The sequence below is a fragment of the Ictidomys tridecemlineatus genome, chromosome 13 (assembly GCF_052094955.1).
Source record: "Ictidomys tridecemlineatus isolate mIctTri1 chromosome 13, mIctTri1.hap1, whole genome shotgun sequence".
Lineage (NCBI taxonomy): Eukaryota > Metazoa > Chordata > Mammalia > Rodentia > Sciuridae > Ictidomys > Ictidomys tridecemlineatus.
The window spans coordinates 91,272,366-91,296,237 of record NC_135489.1 but is presented as its reverse complement, the minus strand read 5'-3'; the positions used below and the strand labels follow the sequence as shown (position 1 = coordinate 91,296,237).

The window sequence follows — 23,872 nt, the reverse complement described above, 5'->3', positions numbered from 1 at the left end:
TATTATATAAATAAAACCTTAATATAGACATGCTCAGATATAAACTCTTCAGAGGTGTCAAGTTATAGGCACTGTCCTGTAAGTTTTCTCCCCACTTCATAAGTGAGTAAACAAAGAGCCACAGTGACATTGCTCCTGGAGGCCTGGAGGAGCAGGACCAAGTGGTCCAGGTGTGAGGACACTGAGTACTGTGGTTTGGCTCTGCCACCAGGGAACTCGGTGTGGATTTGGTTTTCTTCATCTGTAAATTACAGGAGCTTGACTGGAGATGCTCTGGCCCTGGACTCTCGGGCTCCGACAACGACCCTACACCCTTGACAGATGACACACGAGGCAGAGGGGGTATGTGTTCCTCTCTACGTCTTTTCTTCCCATTGCCATTTCTCCATATGCCCCAAATCATGCTAATTTGCCAATTAATAAGCAGCCAGCCTCAGTTGCAGTCTCCTCCAAAGCTTGGCGAATTTCATGCTTCTCTGGTGACAGCAGCAGTTGCTACTCTCCCCAAACCACATCTTTCCCTTCGTCATGAGGCCTCCTTGCTGGCCACAATTTGCCTTGGCCAAAGATTCCCCCAACGTCAGCTTCTACCAGAAACTGCCACCCATATGCACAGTTCTAGTTCATTAGTCTCTCTGAAGCAGATCCAGCTGGCCAGAGCAGTCCCAGGTGGTCAACACCAAGAATGTCAAAGCACCCAGCACACAAAAGCTGAGAGGGAGTGGACGGCAAAAAGAATCTCGTTTGATTGCCTCCAAGTTATAGACAAGGCTATGGTACCGTGAAACACTCATTCACCTAACACGGCCCAGCCAGCGCCAGAACCCAAGTCCCGGACTCAGCAGTCAGTGGGATTGTGAAACAGATGGTTAGAAGCTACTGAGATAGAAGCTACTGTTTATGGTGTGCCCTGTGCCAGGCACTGGGCTAAGTGGCTTCCTGAACCTAACATATACCAACTTGAACTCGGAATCTTTCCTGCCCTGTGCCAGGCACTGGGCTAAGTGACTTCCTGAACCTAACACATACCAACTTGAACTCAGCATCTTTCCTGCCCTGTGCCAGGCACTGGGCTAAGTGGCTTCCTGAACCTAACACATACCAACTTGAACTCAGCATCTTTCCTGCCCTGTGCCAGGCACTGGGCTAAGTGGCTTCCTGAACCTAACACATACCAACTTGAACTCAGAAGCTTTCCTTCAGATCTGCCCCTCTTCCTGTCCCCACCTTAGCCAATGGGCCCCCATCCATCTAGCTGTTTATGCCAGAAACTTGGGGGTTGTCCTGGACATCTCTCTTCCTCAGCAGCTCCCCACTTAGGACACTCTCACCCCGCATTCTTGAGAGCACATCTTACGTCTGCACGAGCACACTCTTTAATCTACATTGGCCTCTGGCCTGGACTGAGGCCACAACTCTGACCTCACCATTCTACTGCCACTAAGTCCTTTCTCTGTCCATCCATTCCCCAACCAGAGACCAGGGCAAGCCTGTAAAAACAAATCAGATCACCTCATGCCCCCCTCAACACACACACACACACACACACACACACACACACACACACACACACTTCTTAAACCCACTGATCTTCCCAATACTCTTGGGACAAAGCTCAGATACTAGAAGGCCCAGTCTCACCTGATCCCTGATAATGTCACCAATCTTTTTTCATCCCAATCTTCCCACAGATCACTAAATTCTACAAACACTTCTTTTAATTCCCACAAGCCCTTTCCAACCCACAGGCTCTCTCTCTGCACACAACCCTTCAGACCTCAGCTTCCACATCAATTCCTTGGACGCACTTTTCCTTAGACTCTGCTGGGAACCTCTCCTGTGCAGCATTTACCAGTGTGTGGTATTATATTTTGGAGAATATTTGACTAATAACCATTTCTCCAACCAGACTACGTGTCCATGAGGACCAGGACCACACTCATTTGTTCATCATTATAGTTATTAAGTGTCATGCACATAATACATCCTAATACTTTTTTAATTCTTTAGCTTACTGAGCTGACCAACAGAGATGTAATGACAGGGCAGAGAGAGGTGAAGACTGTCTTAATTCAGGCTGGTAGGACAAAGTACCATGGACTGGGTGCCTTACAAACAAGTATAATATTATCTGCCATTTGTAGATGAGCAAACAAAAGCATGAAGAGCTTAAGCAACCTGCCCTAGTCCTGGAACCAGTAGGAGCATAGGAGGGATTCCAACACAGGTTGCCTGAGCCCAAAGGCCTTATTCTTAACATTATCGGATGATATCAGAAATGGAGCAGGCTGAGAAGATGCGAGAGCCACTTAGCCCAGAGAGATAGTAAGTTTTGATATTTATTTGACTCATTTGGAATAAATGGAGTCTGTGAGAGGCTAAAACTTGGCCCCTAAAAGTCATCCACATCCTAACTCCTGGAGCCTAGAAATGACCAAAACTGAAGGAAGGGAAGGGAAAATAAGGGAGGGAAGGAAAAATAAGGGTGAGAAGGGGGGGTCCTTTGCAGATGTGATTAATTTGAGGATCTTGGATTAGATAAATAGTTCTGGATTTATCAGGGTGGAACCTAAATGCAATTGCAAATGTCCACATAAGAGTGGACAAGGGAGAGCTGACCAACAGAGATGTAATGACAGGGCAGAGAGAGGTGAAGACTGTCTTAATTCAGGCTGGTAGGACAAAGTACCATGGACTGGGTGCCTTACAAACAACAGAAGTTTGTTCTCTCGATTCTGGTGCCTAGCAGTCTAGAGCAACACGGGTGGGTTGTTATTAAAGCCCTCTTCCTAGTGATAGCTGGTTACCTTCTTCTTGTATCTTCACATGGTAGAGAGCAGAGAGGGAGAGGAAAGGAGTGGTTCCGAGTCTTTTCATAAAGCACTAATTCATTACAAGCCCCCCCCCATGAGCTAAATGCCCCACCTCCTAACACCCCCAGACTTCCTAGCAAAGATGCCGGCCTTGAGACTTGGTGTGACACAGCCACAAACCAAGGCACACCAGTTGCCACCAGAAGCTGGAACAGGTCAGGAACAAGACTGTCCCCAAGAGCTTTGCGGGGAAGCATGGGCCTCCCCTGACTTCAGATGTCTGGCCTCCAGAGGAATCAGAGACAATTTCTACTGTTTAAAGCCACCAAATTTGAGGTAATTTTTTTTATAGAAGATGCAGAAAGCTGGTGCAGAATCCATAACATGACTTTGCTACCAGGGGTGTGCACCTGGGGAGGCTCCCCCTCCCCACACACTGCCCGTCCCCACGCCCAGCCCAGTCACCAAGAAGCACAGCGCCTCATTTCTTAGCACCTTCTCTACTGTACAATCTCTCAATAAAGAATCTGAAAAGAGAAACCAGAAAATTAAGAGATTCAACACTATAACAAATGACTAGGGCTATTTTTTTTAATTATGACTAAAACAAAAAAAATTTTTCTGGGGCTCAAAATGTTTCTAAGCTCAGGACTTTTGTGAAAGCCAAAGTAAACAATGTTTTAACTTTGCTTCCAAAATGTTACTGGATCCACAGAGATCTGCTGTCTTCACTTTTGTAATACAATAAATAAATGATAGTCAACAACTGCTCTAAAATAGCTAAAGAGTCATATTTCATGAAATTAGAAACCTTGTGCTCTCAAGTTCATCTTTCAGACTAATTTTGGTCTATGATTCTGTCTCCTACACTAGTGTTTGGACCTGGCAGACTGATAACTCACTCTGCTTCTAAGATCATCTGTAGTTTTAAAGAGAAGATGCCTTAGAAATTTTCCATGACTTGTTTTCACATCATAGGAAGTTGTGAGACAAGACAGGCTGTGACGAAATGTGCTTAACACTCAGTGGCCCCAGGGCAGGGGGCCTCCTGTGGAGCTGTCACCTTGCTGCTCTATTCAGAGTTTCCAGATGGCAAAGGGATATTAAGTTGTTGGAGGTTAATCCTGCCAAAGGAAATCTGAAATTTTCAAAGCCATTGTCAATATGGCTGTGCAGTTTAAGAACACACACAGGGTAAATTCACAGCACTTAAAATATAGTTGAAGAAATCACCATTTTAAGAACAGCCATAAGAGTTCATAACTCCAGATGAGGTGAGGAGGAGAGTAAATCAGGTGAAGTGACTGAGTCATGACAGGGAGAGGCAGGAGGGGGAGGATATTTTAATGTAAGAAAATCTTCTGGATGAAGATGTTTCTCAGAGAACCCAGAGCAGATTTGGGATGCAGTTAGGAAAACTGAAAAGCACTTCATTTATCATACTATGTGGAGAGGAGGACGGAATTATTAAGTTCAATTGACCCATTTTATAAATAAGAAACTGAGGTCAAGATACCAGGGTTAGGTCACTCCCCCAAGCTGCTGGGTGGCCAAGCTGGGGCTCACACTGGGGCCTGTTAGACCTTTTCTGGTGCTACCACCTGGGCTATGAATGGACCGTCACCTCTTCGAGTTTACTTCAGACATTAGGTGTGTCAACCAGCTGAAATAATTATAAGGTAGCTTTCATTTCTTGAAGGCAAATAAATTAAAACTGCTTTTAACCAGTTCTTCTCAAAATGACATTCAAAGAGACACAATACCCATCACCTTCCTGCTCCTTCTTCCTTCTTTTGATCTTTGGTGGAAGACAGACGTCTGGTCAAATGGTTTGCAGTAAAGCTATCCAGTTATGTCTGAGCTCTTATCAGCCACCCTGAAAAACACAGGCTGTGTGGCCACTGAACTTCTGCTGGGTGGATGCAGCTGTGGGCACAGGGGTGCTGGGCCACAGGCTCATGGCCCATGCCCAGCCATTCATACTCAGGGACATTAAGCTTTCTGCTGCTATGTCCCCACCCCAGAGCTGGGGCCCAGAGGGGCTGGCTACCCAGCCAGGGCTTGCTTCTTGGCCTTTGGTAGACAGAGCGTGGCAGCCCCTGGCATGGAACCTGTTCAATGTGCAGACCCCAGAGCTGAGGTTCTTATTCTAACACTTCCTCAACAGTGACATCTGATGACAAGAGTACATCTGTCCTTTGTCATATATATATTTTTGAACCACATCCCAGAATCCAAGAAAAGGACATTTGTGACTTTGTATAATGTTTTTTATGTAAGAATAATTTGAGAACATGTTTTGTCTATCTCTAGGCCATCATTTATCAAACCTAACGGGCATCTGACCCCATAGCAACCACCAGTTACAGGCAAATACAAAATCAAATTCCTCAGAAGGTTAAGTGATAAACTAAACATGATACTTTATCACTGAGGAGGGTGAGCACTGTTCAGAGTACTCAGCTACTGCACATCGGACACTAGTTTCTTTTCTTACTGTGTATTTCTTCTAAATTGGAAAATCCTAACTCACACAGACATCACCAGAGGAGCCCCACGTACTTGGAACCTCTCAGATGTATCTGGGGGTTGAGATTCAACATGATCCTAGAAATTAGGGACTGATTTTTCACCAAGATCTCTTTCAATGCTTGTTAAAATAAATCAGCGTACACATTAAATTTGAGAGCTGGAAGATTAGGCTAAATGCTCCATTGGAGAGGAGGGCAATAAATAGATGCCCATTCTACTTTTGGGTTGTATTTGGCAAGCATTCTACAGCACTTGGATATGGTTTTAAAACATAACCTATAATTCTTTCTCTAATGAGTAAAAGTCTACTCATTCAGAAAATGTTGATTAGCTCTTTGTGACACTACAAGGCACCAGGACTATAGCTGGAAATAATGCCACTGTCTCAATGTGTGTTTGCTCCCGAGGAGTGCATGTGTTAGAGGCTTGGTCCCCTTGGGAAGATGTGGAGCTGACAGAACCTCTAGGAGGTGGGGCTGGAGGGAGATGCTCAAGTCACTGAGCACCCTGCCCAGGGAAGGGATTCCAAAGGGTGGTTTTCAAGCCTGAGCCTGGCCCAACCCAGCTCTTTTGCTGCTTCTTAAGGATTAATCGCTTGCTCCCACACACATTCCTGTCATCACCATCTGCCATGATGTCATGTAGCCAAGAGGGCCTTCATCCCAACTGGGCTGATGTGGGTGTCATGTCCTTGAATCCCCAAAATTGTGAGGCAAATAAGCCTCTTTTCTACATAAGTAGCCTGCTTCAACAACTTCACTATAGCAGCAAAAGCTGACTAATACAGAAGACAGGGACAGACCTAGGAGACACTACAATTTCTTGTACTTATTATTAAGTAGCTTAATCCTCAGCCCTGAAATAGCATATTATTTGAGAAGGTCACCTAAACGACAAAAATGGCTTTTACAGACACTAAGCAGTGTCATGAAGATAGGTTTTATTTTATCGTGCAAGGCAAGCACTCTACCACTGAGCTATACACATCCCAGCCCGACGAAGATAGGTTTTAAACTCAGATACCATCTTCCAAAATCTTCTGAGGCACCTTCACCTCCAGGACATCACTGCCCATTTTCTTCATTTCAGTAGACATTGTCACACTTTTCACTATTTCTTTCAACTACTGTCAGGGTCAGGAGAGAGTGCAGACCACCAACTGTGGTCCAGTCACATTCTAGCGCAACCCTTTTGTTCATGTAGCAATATCCTCTGTCCTTTCTTCTGTTACAAATGATCCCAACACACCTTTTTCATTCTCCTTCATGGCTCACAATATAATCCCTAACCAAAAATTAAACATTCTTCTCTTACAACATGGACTTTCTTTAAGCAAAACCTCATCAAGCAATCCAATATCAGACAAGTACCACCCATTGCAAAGAGCTGATTAATAATCTCCACATCACTGTTCTGCCCAGATGTGAAGTAAAAGATCTGCAAGCACAAACATCTGAAAGCAACTGCTTTCCACACTATACCAGAGAATCACACAACATCCACTCACTGAAGAAACTTTGCCAACACCCCATTTGTATTTCTCTGAGCAACACACCTGTCATGAGCTTTCAGGAACCCTGTTTGCTCTGTGAGAAGCAGAGTTCTGGATATCATTTCTGTGCTTTGAGCCTCTTTTCTCATTTCACTGTAGAATTCATCAATCTCACCTTGAGAAGCACAACTTTGGATTAACAGGTTGACCTAGGTTGGTTTAAAAATAGCAGAGAATGGACAGTATACAGTGCAGTAGGGTTGAATGGACTACTAGTCCATCAATCTAATTTCAGACACTTACCGATCTTCTTTCCTTTCTGGCCCCTTGAGGTAAGCCATTCTACTTGAGGAATCACTGGTAGCATCATTACAAATATACACTTCATACTTGCTCTGGAATCCCATTCACTATTTACATCTCCAATGTTTTTATGAGTGTTAATGTTTCCCTGATTCATTCTATTTCTTTTTTTGGTGAGGGGGATTCTGGGGATGGAACCACTGAGCCACACCCCAGTCCTATTTATGCTTTATTTTGAGACAGGGTCTGGCTAAGTTGCTTAAGGCCTTGCTAAATTGTTGAGGCCTTGAACTTGACATCCACCTTGCCTGGTCCTCCATCTCTATTTTCACCCTCACTGTATAAAATAAAATAAATGCATTTACATGAATAATGGCAGATAACAACAATATGTTAGATGAGACAAACTGCCCTCAGCTGGCCAAATCCTAGCCAAGACAGTTTTTCCAGCACAAATGCAATCCTGAAGAAGATAAAGATTACTAAGAATATGATTCCAGTGAAATTCAAAATTAATGTTCATTAGTAAAATATGTCTGAATAAAATGACTTGATTTTTCCCCTGAAGCTGCCAAGGCACCTGCAGATCACCTGACAGACTTGGAAGGGCTCCCCAGCCACCTGCAGGCCACACTGTAAATCTGTGCCCCCAGTTTTCCCGTTTGCCACAGACTGTGTAATGCGCAGCCAGTGGCTGTCAAGACTTCTCCAGCTCCAACTGAACTGCGTACAGAAGTGTCACCTCCACTCCTCCTCCTTTACACCCTCCACCCCGCCTCCAGCCACCACTCTCCACCCTGGTCTTTCCCAACTTCTCCTCGATGACTCAAAGATCGGAGAGCCTGGATGGCCTGTGCCAGACTTCTAACACTGACGGACGGGGCGAGGGCACTGCTGTGCTCATCAGGCAGGCCTCCGCCTTGGAGACGCCTTGAATGACCTTAAAAGCTTTTAAAACTTAAAAACCTCTGCTGCCTCAGTTCCACCCAAGATCAATTTATCCAGAGTCTGGGGGGCAGGGCTCAAGTACTTCTACCTTTTTTTTTTTTTTTGGTACCAGGGATTGAACTCAGGGGTGCTCACCCACTGACCCACATCTCCAGCCCTACTTTGCATTTATTTAGAGACAGGGTCTGAGTTGTTTAGCACCTCACTTTTGCTGAGGCTGGCTTTGAACTCACAATCTCCTGCCTTAGCCTCCCAAGCCTTTGGGATTGCAGATATGCGCCACCAAGCCCAGCAAGTACTCCCTGGTGATTCTAAAGCACAGGTAGGGCCTCAATCCTAGCGCGTGGGAAGCTGGATGAGGATCACTGTCATAAGGAGGCTCTGCCATAAGGCAACTCCCAGAGTAGCTACTCAATGCTGTGCCTATAGTAGAGGCCCACAATCCCAGCGCTTGGGAGGCTGGATGAGGATCACTGTCATAAGGAGGCTCTGCCATAATGCATTGAGTAGCTGCTCAATGCTGTGCCTGCTGGGACTACCTAGCTCTGAGTGCATCATCTCTCCGAGGGCTGCTGGGACAAGCTCCTTCTTGGATTCTTTGAGTCTAGTGGTGCCTACTGATACTGGTTCTTTTCACGTCTCCTGTCATCATGTTCTTGAAATGGTCTCTGTCACATCCTTCCCTCTAAGACAGAGGCTCTCAATTTGACTGTATGTTGGAATCCTTGGGGCTTTATCAGTGTCTGGGCTGTGCCCCCCATCAAGTAAATCATTACCTCTAGGGACAGGAAACAAACATCAGTGTTGCTAAAAAGCAGAAGATTGAAAATCAATACTCGAGGGGCTGCAGTGACTAGCAGGACCACCACAGCTAGCAGACTAGGCTTCAACTATTGAGCACAGTTCTGAGCTTCCCGAGTCCTTCTAATGAGGAACATCCATCCTTAAGAGCTTAAGGTCCACTGGCAGAGACAGTCAGAAAACCAACCAGTTAGAGCTATATAACAGAAATATTTAAAATCTTCCACAGGGCACTGAGGAGGGAACACTCAACAGCCTATGAAACTGGGGAAGGCACCTGAGAAGAAAGCACACCAGAATGAGGTCGGAGGGGCCGCTCATTCTAGAGTGAAGAGCAAAGGCTGTCTTAGAAACATCTACTTGCTCTTTAAAACATTCTCATTTATGGGCTGGGTGTGGTAGCACATGCCTATAATCCTAGCAGCTCCGAAGGGTGACTGTGAGTTTAAAGCCAGCCTCAGCAAGAGCGAGATGCTAAGCAACTCAGTGAGACCTGTCTCTAAATAAAATATAAAAGTGGGGCCTGGGGTTATGGCTCAGCAGTAGAGTGCTCGCCTAGCATATGCGAGTCTCTGGGTTCAATCCTCAGCACCACATAAAAATAAATAAAATAAAGGCATTGTGTCCAACCAACTATAACTAAAAATAAATATTTAAAAAAATATAAAAAGGGCTGGGATGTGGCTCAGTGGTTAAGTGCCCCTGGGTATACATATACATATACACATACACATACACACACACACATATATATATATTCTTATTTATGGACACACTGACAATTAGGACATTTAAATGAAATGATACACACACAAATCTATCCATCCTGATTAAACACTAAGGGTCCCTGTGGCTGGAGGTAACAGGCCTGGGACACTGACTACCCCATCCCTCTTGGCCTCCTAAGAATGGAGGGCCTCTGGATCCCAGCATACCTGTCACCTATGTGCATGACAACAGCATGCCAAGGCACACCTGGAGGAGGTACCAAGTAAGGATTCACTGGGCTGCTAGTAACGAAAAGTCAACTCAAACTGGCTTGAATAACAAGGGGTCTCATTGTCCCTTACGACAAAAAGTGCACGACTGAATGGCCCGCGTCCAGACTGTCAAGGCCTGCCTCTGCTTCTCTGCCATCTTCTTGGCTGTGCCTGTCCTGGGTATTGGCCTCCTCTTTAGGGTGGTGGCAAGATGGCCGCACACCGCTAGATACCATGTCCAAATGTGATAAGGTCTAAAGAGGAAGAGAGCTGTCCTTCCTTGTGTGTCTTATTTCTCTTGGTGACAAAAGCTGCCCCTGAAGCCTAAACAAAGTTTCTCCTCATAGTCCTTCGGCCAGAGTCTTGTCAAGTATCCTCACCAAGCCAAATTCCTCATAGGGGGAAATGGGACACCATGATCAGCTTAGACGAAGCAGGAAGACCTCGGGGAGATATGGACAGGATGCCTCTTCTCTGAGACACACAGGAACTCTTCAAGCAAGGGGGAAAGTGGGACTGCGGTTGGGCAGGCCACCAGGAGGGGCTGCTAGAGAGCACCGTGAGGAAGGAGGACACACGTCCTGAGTCAGGTGGTGGGCTCCAATCCCCTTACCACTTACTAAGGGGTGTGTGAGCTTCAGTTTTCTTCTGACCAAAACAAGGATAATAGAGTTCCCTACTCAGAGGGTCGCTGGAAGGATTAAATCAGGATTACATGTAGTCCTTAGAAGAGACTCTGGCTCAATACACGTTAGTGGTCATCTCTGGCATAGGTTATAAACAGCTAGCAAGGCCACGTGTGTGGCGCACACCTGTAATCCCAGTAGCTTGGGAGACTGAGGCAGGAGGATCACGAGTTCAAAGTCAGCCTCAACAATTTAGCAAGGCCCAAAGCAACTTAGTGAGACTCTGTCTCCAAAAAAAAAGGATGTGGCTAAGTGCCTCTGGGTTCAATCCCTGGTACCAAAAGCAATAATAATAACAAAACAACTATCAAATAATAGACCTGTGGACAAGAGAGGATCTCTCTGATTAGCACTGTACTCAGGCATTCAGTAAGTTTATTTGTCTTTCTGCATATTAATAACTTAATTGAAAGTCTACAGCTTCTTATTGTTAGCAAAAAGATGTTACTATAGGTAACACTCTGCAATTAGAAATACTTTCAAGGTATTGAACACATTACTGCAAAAAAAAATAATAAAAAACTTACTGGGTAGTGGGTAGAGCTCAATGATAGAGAACTTGCCTAACATGCCTGAGGCACTGGGTTCCTTCCCCAGTACAACAACATCAACAAAAAATCTACTGCGCAAAAAGAAATCATTTTACAACTGGAAATACTTAAAAAAAAAAAAAATCTCTTGCCCCCTGGAAACTAAAAGAGAAGAAAGATAATCATTATTATCTACAGTGAACACTTGCTGAGCTGTTAATGTGTGCTGGAACTGCTATAAATACCTTACTTGCATTATCTCACTGAATCCTAAAACTAAGCTGAGGAGTCACATTTATCAGCAAAACACTTAAAACTAAACTCAAATAAGACACGGGTTTGTTGTTAAACTGTAGTTTTCCACAATCTAGTATTAAATGAAAACCAGAGCTACTCAAGTCTTAGTTCTAAGCCAGGTTTTCTCCCCTTCCTACCCCTTCACCCGCCCCTACTTTAACGCCTCTAAACTCAGGGTAGACCCTACAACCCTGCTCACATTTGAGTACTGTCGTCCCCCACTCCTCAGGGTGCGGTCACCTTGGGTGGCCACTCACAGGAGCCAGGAACAGCAGCCCTTCCAGCCATCTTGGGGTCAGGTTCCATGCTCTCCTCGCTGACCAAGTCCACGCTGAGGAGGCGCTACGTTATGGAGGGCCTTCACATGGGAACACGGGGACCACATGCATTATTATGCTTCCTCTGGAGGCTGGGAGTCAAGGAAATCTCATTTTAAATTGTAGGTCAGTTTGGGACAGTTTGGGCCTGAATGTTGGAGACTAAGTGAGATGTCCCCAATCCTGCAGTTGGTTTATAGTCAAGATTTATCACTTTGCTTCATTCCAAGGACCAAGTAATAAACTGGAAGTTCAGAGATGCCACTTCCATCCTGGTGTACAGCACTGATTTGCTGGGTGCTGTGGGCAGTGACTGAAATGCCCTGGGCTCTCCTTCATCTGTTAAAAGTCATCACTGTCCCCGCAGAAGGCCTATGGATATTAAAAGTAACTAATGAGATTGTTTCGGTCCCAACAGCTCACGCTTTCTCCCACCCGTATCTGTTTCCTCCTTTACCACACACGAAGGCCCCGATCTCCCACCCCGTTAATGACTCAGCTTATTAAGGAAATCAGCTACTTGCCTGGCAGCTACCATGGTTCTGCTTCATTACTTCTTGAATTAATTTCATTTTCCTCAATCTTCTGTAAGAATATCTTCAGTTTCAAGAAAGGTAGATGTTAAAACTCAGCAGCAGAAGCCAAGTTCACATGATCCATGGCAAAGCCTCTCACTCTCCTGCCCCACAAACCACATCAGTTCCTCCCACTCACTCTCTGTCAGTGGCTCCCCTGTGACCACAAAGTGAGACTCCAACTCCCAACTCTCCACCATCAGCCACCCACAGCTGCAGCCCCAGGTCCCATCTCTCCTCCTCCCACCGTGAGCACCAGGCACAGCCAGCTCTTCTGCATCTGCCATGATATCTGCTCTGCACTGAGGACTGGGATCGGAAACGTGAGGATACGGGGAGTTCCTGGATCTGAAGGGAAAAGGCCTCGGGCCTGAGGACAACAGCCTGGCCCCTTTCTGGAAAACGGAATGGGCTATAGCAGATACAGAGCTTGGTGGTTCCTGCCAGCCTGGGGTACGGGGTGTGTGTGAAGGAGAGGGAGAGGGAAGGGAAAAGTACAGGGAGGGGACAGGAAGAAAGAAGAGGGAGAGGGAGGCAGAGGCAGCAGGACACAGTAAATGGACCTGCCTGACTCTTCCACTACCAAGTTCACCAACCTCCCTGTGCCCACTCCATGGATGCTCTCCTGACAGTGGCCCCAGTCCCCTCTTCCACTTCACCCAGACCGTTCTCATCACAGACAAAGGTGCTGATATCCTGCGCCCTGAGACATCCCCATCTGACTCCACACCTCCTCCAGCAATCTCCCTACAGCCTGCTGTCTCTAGGGCAGGGTTCCTTGCAGGAGCTTCCTGTACCTGGTGTCTTAATGCTCTTACCCACATTCTCTCCTAACCCACTGCAATGACAGCTTCTCTCTCATTATTCTATCACAATGGCTCTTTTCCAGGGCACTAGCAACCTCCACTCAAACAAAACCGTCTTCCAGCCTCGGTCCTCACATATTCCACCCAGCAGCTGGCGTACACTGCCACTGTACACTCCTCACTTTTCTTATTGTCTCTCACTTCTTCCACAATATGCTCCTCCAGTACCCAGACTTTAAATAATATCTGTATCCTAAAGACCAAACCCTGGCCCCCGTTTATATCCCTAGCTCTGGGCTTCCTCTTGAAGTCCACTTACATTTCCACTTGGATATTCCAAACAAATTTAAAACCAACCTTGATTTTCTCCTTTAAACTTATTCTTTCCCTGGCATCCCCATATCAACAAAATGGCACCAACATTTTGTTCAGCTCCAAAACTTGAACTTGTTCTTAATTCCTCATTCTCTCAAATCTGACCTATAATCCATTCCAAAATCTCAACAGTCCTACCTTCAACATATCCCAAATCTGTATCCCAATCTGAACACTTGTTCACCAATCACTGCTGTGTACCCACCCCAAGCTACCATCACCTCACCTGGGGCCTCTTTACCACTCCATACACCTCATTCTCCCCTGACCTACCTTCTTTCTCTTCCCCCAAGTCAAGAGTCCATCCCACTTGACTATTCAAGGTATGATTCCAGTCATGCCCCTCCATGCACAAAGTATGCACATGGCTCCCACAAACTGCTCCGCATAAAAGGCCCTGCATGACCTGCTCTAATCTCACCTCTCTGGCTCATTCAGCACCAGCGCCTGTCTGTCTGGCAGCTGTTCTACCTGCTGAGTCATTGCTGGCATGGGCTCTGCTGCCCTGGCCCTCCTTCCCGGCTTCACCTATCCTGGACCGGCTGCATTTGCTCACAGCACCTTCACCTTACAGCAATCATGGATTGCTTATGGCCTCCTCCAATGAACTTCAACTCCATACTGGGATGGACTCTGTCTGTTGCAAGCATCGGAATAGTATGTGGCATACTGTAGGTGTTGCCAGATTAAATGAATTAAATTCTTGCACCTGTTCAGTTTTTCCCCTGAATTGGCCACTTTTCTGTTTCTACGTAACTCCCTGACTGCCTCCGGGACCTTCTGCGCTGGCCTCCTGGGCTGACCCCATCCCTCTGGAACCCCACTCTCAGGACCAGTCCCCATCTGGCCTGATCCAGCCTCACGGCAGTTGAGACCTAAGCAGACTCATCTGATCATCACAGTCATGAGTTCTTCCAGGCACAGACTGTGGATTTGTCTTGCATCCCAGTAACAACAGATTCTGGCACGCAGTGGCATTAAATTCACATCTGTGGGCCAGGTATGGTGGCACACATCTGTGATCCCAGCGAATCAGAAGGCTGAGCAGGAGAATCACAAGTTTGAGGCCAGTCCCAGCAACTCGGCAAGACCCTGTCAAGAAAGGGTTGGGAATATGGCTCAGCGGGTAAGTGTCCTAGCTCAGTCCCTGGTATATTAAAAAAAAAAAAATTAACTAAAAAAAAAAATACACACATACACACCTGTGTGTTTAATATACCAGGTATGACTGAGCAACTCCATGAAAGAAAAAAATAGAAAAGACATAGCTGAAGGAAGTAGTGACTTTTTCCAGCTTTATCCAGGCACTGTTTCTGTAGCATAGATCTTACTAACAAAAAGACAGCAGTAACTGACTAAAACAACACTGGACACATGCTTACGTGTTCACACATAAGAACACGAGAAGGTATATTTGAAGGAAAATGAAAGTCAGGTGCAAGTACCACAGCTTGGATTATGAGAGAAAAACCAAGGAAATAATGTAATCTCTTCCTCTCTGAAAATTAATGGAGTGTCCAAGAGCCACGATCGTTCTAGTAAAGTTAGATAAGAAGGAAAGAGTTTTAGTTAAATTTAGCTTTGTCTGTAATACCCATTTTTGAAACGTGGTTTCAAGGGCTCACAGCTGTCCTCTCTGATACCCAACCCACCCAGGACACTAAAGAAGCCGAAGTGGTGATGACAGACTAGCCTTCCAGCCTCTGATCAAGCCCGTAGGTGCCAGACCCTGTGACCCGTCAACCTGAGCTTCGTGAGAACCTGGGTATGAGAAGGTTAATAATGTCAACACAGAGAAGCACCCTGGGTGGAGGCCGGAAGTCAGTCACCTCACGGGGTCAACAAAGACTGGCCGCAGAGGAGGACATTCCTGAAATGGGCTTTCCAGGGTGAGCAGGAGCTGGCCAAGTTGTGAACTGGGGGAAGATGGTATCTCTGCTAGTGAAGCAAAGCAGGCGCTGGGAGGCAGAGTGGGAAGGGCCTGGGCACCCTGCTGACCCAAGAAGACAATTCTGGTGGCTTTCAGGCAGGCCAATCAGATCTGCAGGGAGAAGGGTGATCCTGTCAGGAGTGCATGAGGTCCAGGGCCAGGGGCAGGGCCTCCGATCAGGAGGCACCTGAGAAGGGCAAGGAGAGGCTCGGTTCAGGGAGACGCGGCTGGTGACTGGCTGGTGCAGCAAAGGAGAGGTTCACCCAAGTCACTGAAAGAAGAAGGGCAGTGCCACTCATCAAGAGAGGGGAGACAGGCTGCACGGTGTCTGCTTCCTGGAGTCCAGGCCTGGGCCTGAGAAGAGCAGTAGGAGCGCCCTGGCACCCAACCTCATGGAGAAACCCAGGGCCTCGGGCAGGGCACAGCCTCCCTGAACTGTGTTGCAAAGACCACATTAAATAAAGCAGAGGTGACCCCGAATGCTAATAGGAACCGTGGGGTGTGGGAAGCCAACCTTACGAGTGACTGAGTTACACTCCCCAGCTGGGTGCTGAGGCACTCAGTCACAGAAATGGGTGTGTCTTGCTATAGCCCCAGGGGTGAAGCTATGCTCACCTGTTGCTTTGTAATATAACCCCTTGCCCTGTTTAGGATAGAATCTTCCGTGGAAGTGCCTTGTGTGTGTCCCTTCTCTTATTGTGCCCTTGAGTGTGGCCTACCCAGGTGTCAGTCAACCTGCTGACAGTGGACATCATGAAGACAGACTCAGCCCCCTGAAACCTGACCCCTTGCCTCATTTGAATAGCTTCTCCTCAATAAAAGAGGTCAGCGCCTGCTCTCGCTCTCTCTCTTTCTGCAGACCCTTAAAGTCAGAGGAGCCATCACAGCGACCCCAAAGAAAAAGGTCTCTGTGTCTCTTGTGTGGTTATTTCGTGCAGCCCAGTTAGCCCAGTTCAGCTGGAGTGACCCCTGAGCCTTTTAGTCGCGAGAACAGAAACCCGGCAGTGAGGTGCACTTGGCACCCCCCACCCCACAGGCTCCAAATAAAACACGTTTACTGGCCCTTGAATGAGTTTTGGGGGACAGCTTGGGTACTTCTGAAGACTTTGACATTTTCTTATTGTTTATGTTTGTTTCTTCTTGACTATTACTTCCATGTCAGATAAATGTTCGAATTCTAACTTGAAAAGATTTTTAGATTTATTCAGTTTTGGTAAATAAAATAGTATGTTTTGATCTTTTAAACTACCACTACCACAATCAGTTCCAACAAGCCTTTGGTGGCTCACTATAAAACAGGCAAAGACGAAGAGTACCTGCAGCACTCGGGAAGATGAATGTCCCCAGGGGCCCCTCTGTGAAGGGTCTGATCCCCAGGGGAGAGCTCTTGGGAGGTGCAGGAATGCTGAGGGGTGGGACCTTGTGGGAGGTCTTTAGGTCATTGGCATTGTGCCCTCAAACAGACTATGGGACTCAAGGGGCCTGGGCTCCCCACCCACCTCTCTTTTGCGTTTTGGGCCACAAGATGAGCAACTCTGCTTCATCGTGTGCTTCTGCCACAATGTGTTCCCTCACCAGAGGCCCAAAGCAAAGGGATCAATTGTACATGGAACCTCCAAAATAGTGAGTCCAAAGAAACCTTTTTTCTTAATAAGTTGATTACCTCAGGTGTTTCATTATAGGGATGTAAATCTGACTTAACATAGTACCTAAAGTCAAAAAGTCTACTTTGCTCTCTTTTCCAAATGAACATGACTCTAGAACTTTGCCATGGAGCAATATATGAAGCCTCTGAAAAGTACACAGTAGGAGGTCATAGAGGAAAGATCAGAGTGCAAAAAACCACTGAACCAGTGTGGAAATTCCCCTTTCTCCTCCAGTATCCCTGGGACTGGATTCCTGGCAGCCTGAAATCCAAGGTTAGGCAGCAGGGCATGGATAGGAAGCTCCAGGAGAAGTTCTCTAATATGAAGGTGGTGGTGGGGGACCAGAAGGGGAAGAAGAGCACCTACAGCTCCGAGAGAATATAGGAGACATTCTCCGTGCTCTCGTCCCATTCTCGCTTGCTCATGCCCTAGCCCCAGTCAGTCCTGAGTGGCCACGACGACACGCAGTGGAAGCTGTGGAAGTTAGGGGGGGAGACCCCTAACACTCGGGGGGCTGTGGTCTAGGAGGCGGGAAAACACCCATGTGTCTCCTTCTGGGTCAACACCCCTCCTGCTCAGTCCTGACGTGGGTGGGCCCTGTTGCGGGCAGAGGGCCATAGGAGTTAGAGCCTCGGGCTTCCTGCCACAAGACCTGGAGACTCAGGACACCAGAAGATGCCCAAGAGGGAAGGAAAGCCCAGAGCCCCATTAAAGATGCTTTTAGGTTCCCAAGTTCATCCTCAAGCAGAGAAGGAAGAGATCAAAGAACTACCACTTCTAAAGCCTTTGGAAACGGCACTAAAGGACAAACCACCACCACATCCCAGATTGGCAGCTGGGTGGGACACATGTGACATAGAACCAAACAGCACTGCAAGGACTTTAAGAAGAACAGACATTGAAATCATAGAAGAAGGCCAGTCAAAATTTGCAGCCTAAACCAAATGCCATCAATTACTGCTTAAAAAAAAAATTATCCATAGATTTAAACAAGACCCCAAGTCTCTTAACATATTTAAAATTTCCAAAATGCAACATAAAATTACAAAGCACACGGAGAATCATAAAAATCTCAACTCATATGAGAAAAGACAACAGATGACAACGTAGAGATGATAGATATTGAAATTACCTGACGAACATTTTAAAGTAGTTACTGTAAAAATGCTCAAGGAAGCAGGGTCAACTCTCTTGAAATAACTAAAAAGATGGAAAATATCAGGAAAGAAATAGAAAATAAAGCAGAACCAAATAAAAACTTTAAGAATAAAGTAACTAAATTAGCTGAGCATGGTGGCATGTTCCTATAATTCTCAGCAACTCAGGAGGTTGGGGCAAGAGGAGTATGTCAAGTTTGAGTATAATATGAGCATTATATTACAATATAATGTGAGTGAGATGTCTCAAAAAATAAATAACTAAAACAGGCCCCAAACAAATGAACAAAAATCCTAAGATAACAAGATTTTAAAAAGAAACACCACCTCATTGGGTAGACTTGGTAAATAACAGGAGTGAGTCAGTGAACTTGAAGACTTAGCAGAAGAATCCACTCTGAATAAGAGAAGGGAAGAAGAAAAAAGGAAAAAAAAATGCTGAAATTCTTGGGAACCTGTGAAGCAAAACTGAAAGGTCCCTGGAGACTCAGAGAGAAAGAGAAAAGAAAGGCTACCGTGCAGAAAAAACATGGAAGATATAATGGCTGGAAATACCACGAATTTGGCAAAAGACATAAACCTACAGATCCAAGATGAACAAAGTTCATACAGGAAATACTGAAAGAATTCAACTCCAAGTCAAGTCATAACCAAACATGGAAAACTAAAGACAAAGAAAAAATTCCTGAAAACATCCAGAGAAATTCTTGTATTACTCATAAAAGAACTGTTTTCAATGATGAATTACTCATCAAAAACCTTAGAGGCCAGAAGGATGTAACACAGTATTTTAAAAGAAAGAAAAAAACTATTTACCAGGAATTATATGAAAATATCCTTTAAAGAATGAAGGTAAAATAAAGACACTCATCAGGCAGGGTAAATTAAAAATTTATTTTATTTTTTTTTTTATTTAGTAGATGTGCTCTAAGAGAATCCCTATGGGAAGTTATTTAAACACAAGAAAATGAAACTGGAAGGAAACTGAAATGTCAGGAATAAAGGAAGAGGAACAGAAATGGTGTAAGTATAATAAACTTTTTTGTGTGTGTGTGTGTGTGTGTGTGTGTGTGTGTGTGTGTGTGTGTGTGTGTGTGTGGTGTGCTGGGAATGGAATCCAGGGGTGTTCTGCCACTGAGCTGCATCCCCAGTCCTTTCTCTTTCATTTTGGGAGAGTCTCGCTAAGTTGCCAAGGCTGGCCTCAAACTTGGGATCCTGCTGCCTCAGCATCCCAAGTTGCTGGGGCTGCTGGGGTACACCATCAGGTCCAGCTTCTTATTCTGTTCTTTAAAATATTCTTGACAAGCAAAAGCAAAGCTAGCAGGTCTGATGAGATTCTCAATCTTTATAGATAGAATACATAAGACAACTGCAAGACAAGAGCAAAGGCAGATGGGAAGGGGCCCGTGGGTAGAAGATCCACTTAACAGCAGAACAGACATTCTCTAAGACGCAACATATCTGGAGTCATAAAAACCCTAAATTTAAAAAAAAGAAATCACAAAAATATATCCTTTGACAATAATTGAGTTAACTAGAAATCAATAACAGAGAGATAAGACAGTTTCCAAACCTTGGAAATCAAGCAACACACATCTAAATAATATAGAGACTTCAAAAAAAAAATCTCAAGAGTAAAATAGCAAATAGCAAAATGAGCAGAAATAGAAACCTAATCTGTGGGACACAGCGAAAGCAGTGGTGCAGGGACGTCCACACCATCAGTGAAGGGAAGGAAGGGAGGTCCGAGATCAATAAAATCACCTGTTGTAAGAAGCTAGAAAAGGGAAAGCAAAATAAATCCAAAGCAGGCTGAGGAAGGAAATAACAAAAATAAGAGCAGAAATCATTCAATTATAAACAGAAAAACAACAAAGAAAAATCAGTGAAACCAAAAAGTTGATTCTTTGATAAACTTCTAGCCAGCTAAACAAAGAAAAGAAACGAATTACCAACATGAGAGATGAAATTATCACTACAGACCCTAAAGACATTAAAAAAGATAATACGGGAATACAATGAACAACGCTACACCATAAGCTCAATGACTTAAATGAAAGAAAACAGCTACAGGAAAACTGCAAACTCTCCTAAGATGACACAGACAGCCCCAATAGTCGGTCAGCAACAATGAAATTAAATGTGCAGCTAAAACCCTTCTGAGAAGAAAATCCAGACCCAGGTTTCACTAATGATTCCATCTAGTGTCAATCTACAGAAGGCAGAAGAGAGGAACACTTCCCACCTTGCCTTATCACACCAGAAGCACCCTCATGTCAAGAGCAGACAGGACGGTAAGAAAAGAGGGCTGCTGGCCAAAGCCACCAGGAGCACAGGCGCAAAGGTCCCCAACAAAATGAGAGAAAATGGAGCACAGAGGCCGAACAGACCACAGCAAACTGTGTCTCACCCTGGCAACGAAGGGCTATTTTCAATATCTGATAATCATCTGGTATAAGCCACTGAACTGACAATCTAAAGAAGAAAAGATCCACAGGATCTTAACAATTAGTACAGAAAAAGCATTTGACAAAATTCAACACCTAAGATGGCTTCACCATGATGAAACTCGTCAGTAAATTGGAATAGAAGGGAGTGTCCTCAACCTGGAAAGGGCACCCACAAAACCTACAGCTGACAACCTAGTTAACAGCGAGAGGTCTGGAAGGAGACAGGCTCACTGGACACCCAAGAACCCCCAGAGCTGCAGCAAGGCAAGAGGAAGAAAGGAGAGTCAGACCTATTAGAAGGAGAAGTTAAAGGACAGCCATTGTGAAAAATGGCACAGAAGTTCCTCAAAACACAAGAAACAGAACTGCCAGAGGATCCAGCAACCCCACTACTGGGTGCACAGCCAACGGAGGTGTGCCTGACGGATGAATATGTAAAGAAGCTGTGGCCGGTCCACGCCTGTGACCCCAGCTACCTAGGATGCTGAGGCAGAGGAGCACAAGCTCAAGGCCAGCCTCAGGGACTCTGGGAGACCTTATCCAAAGTAGAAGAGAAAGAGCCTGCGTACCGCTCAGCAGTAGAGCACTCGCCTAGCATGTGGGAGGCGCTTGGTAAGATCCCTAGGACCACAGGGTGGGCTGGGGGTGGGTGTGGCATGTATACCCAAGGGAATAGTATTTGGCCATAAGAATGAAATCCTACCCTATGTGGATGGGCTTGGAGGACAGTATTTTCAGTAAAATAAGCCAGGCTAAAAAAAGTTGATCTCACAGAAATATAGAGTAGCACAGTGTTTACCAGAGGTTTCAAAGAATAGGAAAGTGTGGGATATAAAAATGGTTTGGTTAGTGAGAATAAAACTATACTCAGGTAGGAGGATTAAGTTCTACATTTTTGTGGCACTCTAGAGCGACTACACTAAAAATAATAATAATAGTAATTTGTTGTATATTTCAAAATAGCTAAGAGGGGAGATAGATTTGCTAACACAAAGAACTGAGGTGATAGATTTACTAATTACCCAATTTGATCACTACACACTGTTTCAGATGCCACTGTACCCAATAAATATGTTCAATTATGTTTCAAGGAAAAAAGGAAGATATATAACTATCCTATTTGATGACTCCTAGGACCAGAAAAATGAGAAACAAATAATAAGATATCGGCCACAACTGTTATGAAAAGGGATATGAAGATTCCTCAGAAAACTTGGAATGGAACCACCATTTGACCCAGCTATCCCATTCCTCAGTTTATACCCATGGGATTTAAAATTAGCATAATACAGTGACATAGCCACAATGTTTATAGTAGCTCAATTCACAATAGCTAAACTATGAAACCAATGTAGGTATCCTTCAACAGATGAATGGATAAAGAAAATGTGGTACATATACACAATGGAATATTACACAGCCTTAAAGAATGAAATTGCAGCATTTTCCAGTAAATGGATAGAGGTGGAGATACCATGCTAAGTGAAATAAGCCAATCCCAAAAGCCAAAGGCCAAATGTTTTCTCTGATTCACAGATGATAATTCACAATGGGGGTGGGAGCTAGGGAAGAATAAGTTACTTTGGATTCAATTTGGAGAGTGAAGGGAGGGGAGGATTATGGGGACAGGAAGGATAGTAGAATGAATCTTGATATTATTATCCTATGTACATATATAACTACATGACAGACATGATTCTACATCATATACAACCAGAAGAACGGGAAATTATATTCCATTTATATATGACATGTCAAAATGCACTCTCTGTCATGTATAACTAACTAAAACAAATTTTAAGAAGATTAAAAAATGAATCGTATTCCTACATAGCAGTTATGAAAAATAGAAACCAAAATTTAAGAAGAATACTAGTTACAGTAACTCCAACCAAATCACAATATTCTGGTATTGCTGTAATAAAGTATACATAGGTTTTGTCTTTTGTAAGCTACAAAACATTGATGAAAGAAGTTAAAGAAGGGGCCTGGGGTTGTGGTTCAGTGGTAGAGAACTAGCCTAGCATGTGTGAGGCACTGGGGTTGATCCTTAGCACCACATAAAAATAAATAAGTAAATAAGTAAGTAAATAAATAAATAAAAAGTTATTGTGTCCATCGACAACTAAAAAAAAAATTTAAAAAAGGAAATCAAAGAAGACCTATGGATTGGAAAACTCAAAGTAAGATTCAGTAGATTGTCATCTGTTTCTGACAAATCCAATCCAAATGTCAACATAACATTTTGTAGACAGAGATAATTTATTTATAAAATTTATAGGGGAAAGCAAAAGATCCAGACTAAACAATAGGGGTATATCTCACCGGTAGAGCACTTGTCCTACACATATGAGGCCCTGGGTTCCATCCCAGCACCAAGAAAAAGAAACACTTCCTTCTTGCTAGGTGCAGTATCCCCTACACACAAACATGGTCTGATTTTTGATGAAGGTACAAAGTCAATTCAACAGAGAAAGAATAGTGTTTCAATAAACAATGTCATAAGATCATTGGACAAAACAATGACCTTGACCTAATCTTTATACTTTTCTAAATATTTATTTCAAAATGACAACAATCTAAATATAAAGCATTAAACTATAGCATTTTCAAAAACATAGTAGAAAAATATCTATGGACCTGTAGTTGGGCAAAGAATTTCTACATATGACATTAAAAAACATGAAAGATTAATAAACTGGATTTTTTTTAGAGAGAAAGAGAAAGAGAATTTTTTTAATATTTATTTTTCAGTTTTTCAGTGGACACAACATCTTTGTTGGTACGTGGTGCTGAGGATGGAACCCGGGCCACACACATGCCAGGCGAGCACGCTACTGCTTGAGCCACATCCCCAGCCCCAAATAAACTGGATTTTAACAAAATTAAAATCATCTGCTCAGTGAAAGATGCTGTTAAAAGAATGAAGACAAAGCTACAGTCTGGGAGAAAATATTTCAAATCACATATCTGACAAAGGACATGCACTGAAAATGAAAGTGAACTCTCAAAACTCAAGGGCAAGAAAACAACCAACTAAGGATGGGAAAAAGATCTGAATCAAAGAAAATAAGCATATGAAGAAATGATCAGCATCAGTAATATTAGGGAAATGAGGGACTGGTACGCATCTAACAGGATGACTAAAAGTGTAAAAGTGACAACGCCAAGTGCTGGCCAGGAGGCAGAGCAAGGGGCTCTAGTTCCCTGATGACACATAACAATGCAAAACTG

General features: G+C 44.4%; 1 protein-coding gene and 2 long non-coding RNA genes across 37 annotated transcripts in view; 2 read left to right on the top strand and 1 right to left on the bottom strand.

The window, feature by feature from the left end:
* Aopep (aminopeptidase O (putative)) overlaps positions 1-23,872 on the bottom strand; it is a 306,545-nt gene that overhangs the window by 185,960 nt on the left and 96,713 nt on the right. The gene's annotated exons all lie outside the window — the stretch shown is intronic.
* The window catches only part of LOC120884858 (uncharacterized), a 38,640-nt gene that overhangs the window by 5,519 nt on the left and 9,249 nt on the right, over positions 1-23,872 (top strand). The window contains exons 2-4 of one of the 2 annotated variants that reach the window (XR_013429880.1): positions 255-342; positions 2,145-2,227; positions 2,942-3,590. This is a non-coding gene — a long non-coding RNA (uncharacterized LOC120884858). Of the gene's footprint in view, positions 1-254; positions 343-2,144; positions 2,228-2,941; positions 3,591-19,105; positions 19,212-23,872 lie in introns of those variants that run through there. The other variant, XR_013429881.1, reaches the window with a different exon arrangement.
* LOC144369988 (uncharacterized) lies at positions 5,503-16,221 on the top strand. Its single transcript, XR_013429882.1, has 2 exons — positions 5,503-14,581; positions 15,112-16,221. It is a non-coding gene; the product is annotated as an uncharacterized LOC144369988 (long non-coding RNA).